The sequence below is a fragment of the Trichosurus vulpecula genome, chromosome 9 (genome assembly GCF_011100635.1).
Source record: "Trichosurus vulpecula isolate mTriVul1 chromosome 9, mTriVul1.pri, whole genome shotgun sequence".
In the NCBI taxonomy this organism is placed as follows: domain Eukaryota; kingdom Metazoa; phylum Chordata; class Mammalia; order Diprotodontia; family Phalangeridae; genus Trichosurus; species Trichosurus vulpecula.
In genome coordinates, this window is record NC_050581.1 from 84,339,334 (window position 1) to 84,346,049 (window position 6,716).

The window sequence follows — 6,716 nt, forward strand, 5'->3', positions numbered from 1 at the left end:
TCCACTGCACAACCTAGCTGCCTCAATAAATACACAAAAGAGGCAATCTGACTCTCTACCTCTCCCTGTCTCTCCTTCCCAGTGGTTATGAGTGAAGTAGGGCTGGTTCAAGCTGCCTTCCAGGAAGTGGAGAATGGGCAGCCGGCCCCCATTTCTATACTCACAGCTGTGAGCACAAAACTGGAGAATTAGGCTTCCTCAAAGTTTCAGGGGACTGAAACTAAGCAGAAAAATAGTTTATATGCTACAATGAATGGACCCCATAAGCTAGCACAGTTTACCCTGGTCACAGTGTAAGTCAGCCCACCACACTTGGTGGGGATACTGCAAGCCAAAAGTAAGACTGCCTTACAACCAGGTTCTGAGGGGATGCTAGAAAGGGCTTCCTGCCTAAAATTAGCAACTTCAATGTCACCTACCCATCCCATCAGCGGGGCATTTCTGTGGATCCTACAAGCTTTTCATCTTCAACATTGCTGTGCTGTTCTTACTGTTTCCTGTTGTGTGTTGTTGTCCTCCAGTGTTTAGCATTTAATAAATGCTTTTTGACTTATTCCTAACAGCAATGTATATCTCCTTCCTCTTGGCAGGAAAGTAGTGGATTCTTGTAGTTGTTCAATCATTTCATTCATGTCCAACTCTTCGTGACCCCATTTGGGGTTTTCTTGGTCAAGATACTGAAGTAGTTTGCCATTTCCTTTCCAGTTCATTTTACAGAGGAGGAAACTGATGCAAACAGTGACTTGCCCAGGGTCACACAGTTAGTAACACAGCTAGTAAGGCAGCTAGTAACACAGCTAGGAAGATGAGTCTTCCTGACTCCAGACCTGCCATAAATCCATTGTGCCACCTAGGTGTGCCAAAAAGTAGTGGACTACAGTCATGGAATAAGGCACATTTTATCAGTCATAGCAAATAAGTAAGTTTGAAAAAACAACATGTAGATTTGGTGTGTTTAACTATACTCATTCATCACAAAGGGGAGGAGAGCGTGGGAAAGAATCAGATTTTTTTAAGTATCAATAAAAAGCTTAAAAGTCAATCAATCAACAAACATTTTGTCAAATACCTACAAGTTAAGTACTGGGAAAGAAACAAAAATGAAATATCTCCTTCCCTCAGATATGTTACATTATTTAAGGGGAGACTATATGTATACATTAAGTATATATATGAAATAATCACACAGAAAATAAATTCAAAGTTATTCAGGGGGAATGCTTAGAACAGATAGATCTCATCTAGGAGTTGGCCTTGGAGTTCAGCTTAGAAGGAAACCGACTTTTGATTAAGATTCAACTAGCTCAGAGAGGCAGCCTCTACCCTATATTAAATAGGTGTCTCATATTACTTAACCTTAAAAGAGGTTGGTTGATTTCCATCAGGGAGAGTGGGGCCATCTAGGATGAGACTCTATAAAATACCAAATATGGGATGGGGGGAAGAGAGGGTGAGGGAGAGACAACTAGGCAAAGAAACTTTTACTTCCTTTACAATTTTGCCTTAGGGAGGGTCCCAATACAAACCTCGGATTCTGTAATACTAATGCAATACTAATGCAAATTACTTTTTATGGTTAATTTTCAGGGGAGGTTAGATATTATTTTTCCCTTTCCTTTTTTTCTATTTGGTAGATGATGTAAATCATGAAGAGAAACCATTAAAATACAATACTATTACAAGATATGCAATAGAATATTATTGTGTGAAAATCACAATAAAATAATTACATAAAAGTGGACAATATAACACAACAATTGAGGAAATATCTACTATTTTCAGAGCACCATTATTGGGATCATTTACCTTGGGGAAACAAAGGCTGAGAAAAGAAAGATGTAAAAATGACCTTCAGCTGCATGAATCCTACAGAGGAGGGTGAAGCCAGATGGGATACTAAAGAAGGCAAGGGCATTTCTTTTAAAGTTTATTAAAATAGGGTTGCTTCTGAACTGTCTGGGATTTTTAGTTGGGTTCTTGATCAAAGGTAGGAGACTGGACTAAATAACCCTTCAAGATTCTGACCCTAAGGATTCTATAAATGAAATGTACATAATTCCTAACCCATTCTACCTAGTCTGAGAATATTTCTTACAAATGGAAATTTGAGGAGGGTTTTCAATGAAAGGAGGTATGGCTGGTAGGGTGTCATGCTTCCATTTCTCCTTAGAAAACAAGCTTCTATTACTTGATTGACTAAGGAGAAAGGAAAATGAACTTTCATTTCCATGAAAAAAAATCCACTTTTTACATAGAAATGAGTTCATGTGCTCCATAAACACAAGAAATGGGCATTCTATATGGGACAGGCTATCCTCCATCTCCTCTCATAGTACATGGTTCGTAGTGGTAGTGGTACGTCACCCACCCTATGACCACTCAAGTACAATGCAAAAGCCCAAGCTAGACTGAAGTAGAGCAGCTAGGTGGTGCAGTGGATGGAGTGCCCAGCCTGGAGTCAAAAAAACTCATCTTCCTAAGTTCAAAACTGACCTCAGACATTTACTAGCTGTGTGACTGTGGGCAAGTCACTTAACCCTGTTTGCCTCAGTTTCCTCATCTGTGAATGAGCTAAAGAAGGAAATGACAAACTACTCTAGTATCTTTGCCAAGAAAACCTCAAATGGGGTGGAGCTGGACACAACTGAAAACAACCGAAAAACAACAACAAAAGACCAAAGTAGTTCTGGGAGAGTTCTCATCTTACTGGATGTTTCCGCTTGGATAGTTCCTCTACACTTCAAACTCAAACATGTTTAAAGTCAAACCCAAAGGCTTTAGAGTCTGAAAGAACTGGAATTAAGCTGGCCAACAACCACCATCAAAACCTTCCCCTCCATACCCCTTTGTATTTGATACAGAAGTACTTGAAGATGACAGAAGAAAAGGGACTTCCCTAAATTCACACAGGCAAGTAAGCAGCTACACCTACTTTTTTTTTAAGTTTTTACATAGTTTATTTGTGTTCTGATGAAAAATTATCTTCATGGATAAATGTCATCCATAGTGCCTTTTAATCCTTCTTTTTGCCAGCACCAACATTTGCCTTTGCAGTACCCCTGACTTTCTTCATTCTGTTCTTCCGTTCCTTTCGCTGCTTTCTTGATGTCTTTTTCTTCTCATACAGGCCATGCCTTGCAAGTCTGTGCTTTGGTTCATTTTTCTTTGCATAGTCAAGGGAATCATAAATCATTCCAAAGCCTGTTGTTTTGCCACCACCAAAATGGGTTCTGAATCCAAAAACAAAAATGACGTCTGGAGTGGTCTTGTACATCTTGGCCAGTTTTTCTTGAATTTCAGTCTTGGGCACTTGGGCCTTTCCAGGATGAAGGACATCTATAACCATCTGTTTACGCTGAAGAAGATCTGTTTGTCATGAACTTCCTGGTTCTGATGGTTACAGTGTCATTCATGGTGGCAGCCGGCTCCTTGAGCAGCAGGAGAGGGAAAAGCTACACCTACTTTTAAACTCAGGCCCTCTAACTCCAGATCAAAATACTGTGAAAACTGGAGTTGTTATTATTATTTATAAATTGGTCTTTAAATAGATTTATAAGATCAAAGACTAAGAGCTGGAAAAGAACTTAAAGGACAATTCCCTCATTTTACAGATAAGGAAACTGAGGCCCAGAGTGACTAAATGATTTGGCCAAAGTCACACAGGTAGCAAGTGGCTGGGATGGAATTTGAACCCAAATCTTCTAACTCCTAAGTCAGTTTTCTTTGCATTATATAACACGTCATCCTAGGGAATCAAATGAGACATTGGGAACAAAAGCCACTTGAAAATGATAACACTATACAAATATAAGAGACTATTAGGAGACAGTATTGGATGGATGGATGGATGGGTGGATGGATGGATGGATGGGTGGATGGATGGATGGATGGATGGACAAACACATGTGGGGCTCTACTCCATCAAGTCTTTGGAGCAGTGCCCCTAAATCAGAATCAAATAACTCCTTGACCCAGATGACAGAGAACACAATTTGCAAAATAAAGGTCAATGTGGGATTTCCCCAATTTGACTAGATGGAGCTCAAATGCATTGTCATCGTCTGCTAATGTCTTTTTTCTTCTAAAAATTACTCAGGGTGAGCCCACTTTACCCGTTCTAAGACATAGCATTCCAAATGACAATCCAGCTGACCTAGACTTACTGCCTTTACCTTCTTGTCACTGTCCTGCTTATCTTGATGATCTTTTCCAGCCTGTTTTTAGCAAACCACAAAAAGATGAATGGGGAAAAGAAAACTGACTTCTCTGTGCCTGCTCTTTCCCTGGGCAGCCTCTCCCCCACTCCAGCAATCTTGATTCTCAAAGCAATTAAATCTCAACGTTGCAAAGCACTAAGTTCTAGGAAAACCAATTTATTTCCCCTGAAGGGTTAAAACATCTTTGTCAAAACTTAAAGTATATCCACACAAACAAACAGACATTCTCTCTGCCTGAAGGAAGAAGCAAGTCATGGTTGTTGCCTAGAACTCAGATAACAAAGTTTCTCTGCTAAAGGCAAAATATTTTCACAGCGCTACAGGGGGTCTTGTGGGACTACAATTTACATGCACTTTCCTTAAAAACTCTCTTTTCTATTTTCCATCTTTTTTTGGCAAATTCTGAGGGTTTCTTGTGTTCACCCCTGGAATCAGACTTGGGAGATATCATTCAGAGATAAAACCTCAGCGCATTACAGAAACATCTTCCTTCCAACATAGAAGCATCAGGGCAGTTTCAGCACCTGCTGTCTGTCTCCATGGGTTCATTTCTAATGGGACATTTATAAAATCTGTGATCAAGAGCTGATTTTCCTACTTTTTTTCTTCCTAAGCTGTCAAGTCAAACATTTCCCAAATAAAATTGAGCCATGCACTCATTCTCTTTGGAGTCCTAAACTGGCTCTGCAAGTTCTTTTCTTTCAACAGCAATAAGCTATGCATTTTTTAAGCACAGAATTGTCCAAGGAAACATTCTTTTTCCTGGGGCCATCTCCTCCATTTCACTTGTTCATACCTTGGCACCATCTGACTGACTGGCCTCCTCTGTGCTAAATAAGCCCGGCTTGCTGCTACACATTGGTTTCATTTCAAACAGATCACAAAAACAGATACATTAGTAAGATATCATCAAATTCATTCTTCTGCTATTAAAAGATTATCCTCTTTCAGAGTAAATCCCTCATGTCTAAGCTATTTTCTCCTCTTGTCTCAAATTCAACAAATATTTCCTCTTTTGGAGTACTCCTCACCTCTCTTCACTCTTTCAATGCATATCATATTTCCAGTCACAGGCTCACAGATCTAAAGCCTTAAGGGACTTCAGTTATCATCCAGTTCATACAAACCCCTCATTTTATATGTAGTTCATTCTCCTGAACAACTATCTCAACTTCCACTTGAATTGGCAAAATGCATCCCTAGATGGTGTCTCCTACCTGTTCTTTCAGGGTTCTAAAACATTAGTGTTAGTATAACTGGGTGCCATCAAACTATATATAAGGTTCACTGGGGGCCTCATACTGACTTAGAAAACCTCTTCTTCATCTTCCATTTTGTGAACATGTCCTAATATCCGCCCTGAACTCAAGAAAGGATCATAGGGTCTGGAGCTAGAAGAGGTCATAGAGACTACCTAATCCAACCTACTCATCTTACAGATGAGGAAAACAGAGAATTGGGAGATGACTTGCACCAGTCACATAAAAGATCAGCATTTGGACGTAGAAACTCTGAGACTAAAACGCACGTACTTTGAACTACCGCTACCTTTCATCTTGGAACATAGGATCATAGATTTAGAGAACACAGGATATTCACAAAATATCCAATGGAAATCAGTTAGTGGGAAATATGTATTATTGAGCTAACTCACTGTGGCATTTCTTATTTTCAGTTCAATTCAACAAATAAATAATAAGTGTACCTAATGTGTGCCAAGCACTGTTGGGTATGAGGACAGAGAAAGAGTCTGGATAAGACATTGTCCTTTCTTTTGTGTACCCAGAACTATATCAATTCCTTTACATTGTCTTTTCACTATAATATGTCCAAGAATGAATCCACATTCTTTCGAAACCTGGTAAAACCAAAACCTTACTCAACTGACAAATACTTCTAAAATCCTACTCCTAAAATCATTTTTATTATTACTATAATACCCCTAAAGCCATCCAGAAATCAACCTTATTCTAGCAAACATTTGCAGACTCTTGTGGCATTATTACCTTCTATATTCTCCTCAACACATCCTATCCCTTCCCGGAACATATTTCATTTATCCCTAATAGGGATGGCGATTCCACTCATGGGCTAAGTATGAACCTCAGCATGCGGTAGAAATATCATAAGTACTCAAAAAGAATTAGAAAAAAATAGAGCTAGCATGAAGCTTAGATATCTTCTAGTTCAGGATCCCCTAGATATTCAATCCCGATCAACTGGTCAAACTTTGAGATCAACCTGATCATTCCTGATGTTGACAGCACTCCACACCCACCCCATGTAAGCGAATAAACATTTGAGACAGTCAATAGAGTAATCACTGTCTCTGCCTCATTCTCTCTTCTACCTATAGGGTAGAAAATCTCATGAAAAAAAAGATGATTCCAATCTAGTACAGTCCCCTTGTTTTTCAAGTAAGGAATCTGAGGAAGAAGAAACATTAAGTGATTTGCCCATAGATGGTTAATAGCAGAACTAGAAGTGGACTAAGGTCTG

At 39.3% G+C, this 6,716-nt stretch overlaps 1 pseudogene; it reads right to left on the reverse strand.

The window, feature by feature from the left end:
• Positions 1-3,013: 3,013 nt before the first annotated feature.
• Positions 3,014-3,413, reverse strand: LOC118831255 (annotated as a pseudogene).
• Positions 3,414-6,716: the final 3,303 nt, after the last annotated feature.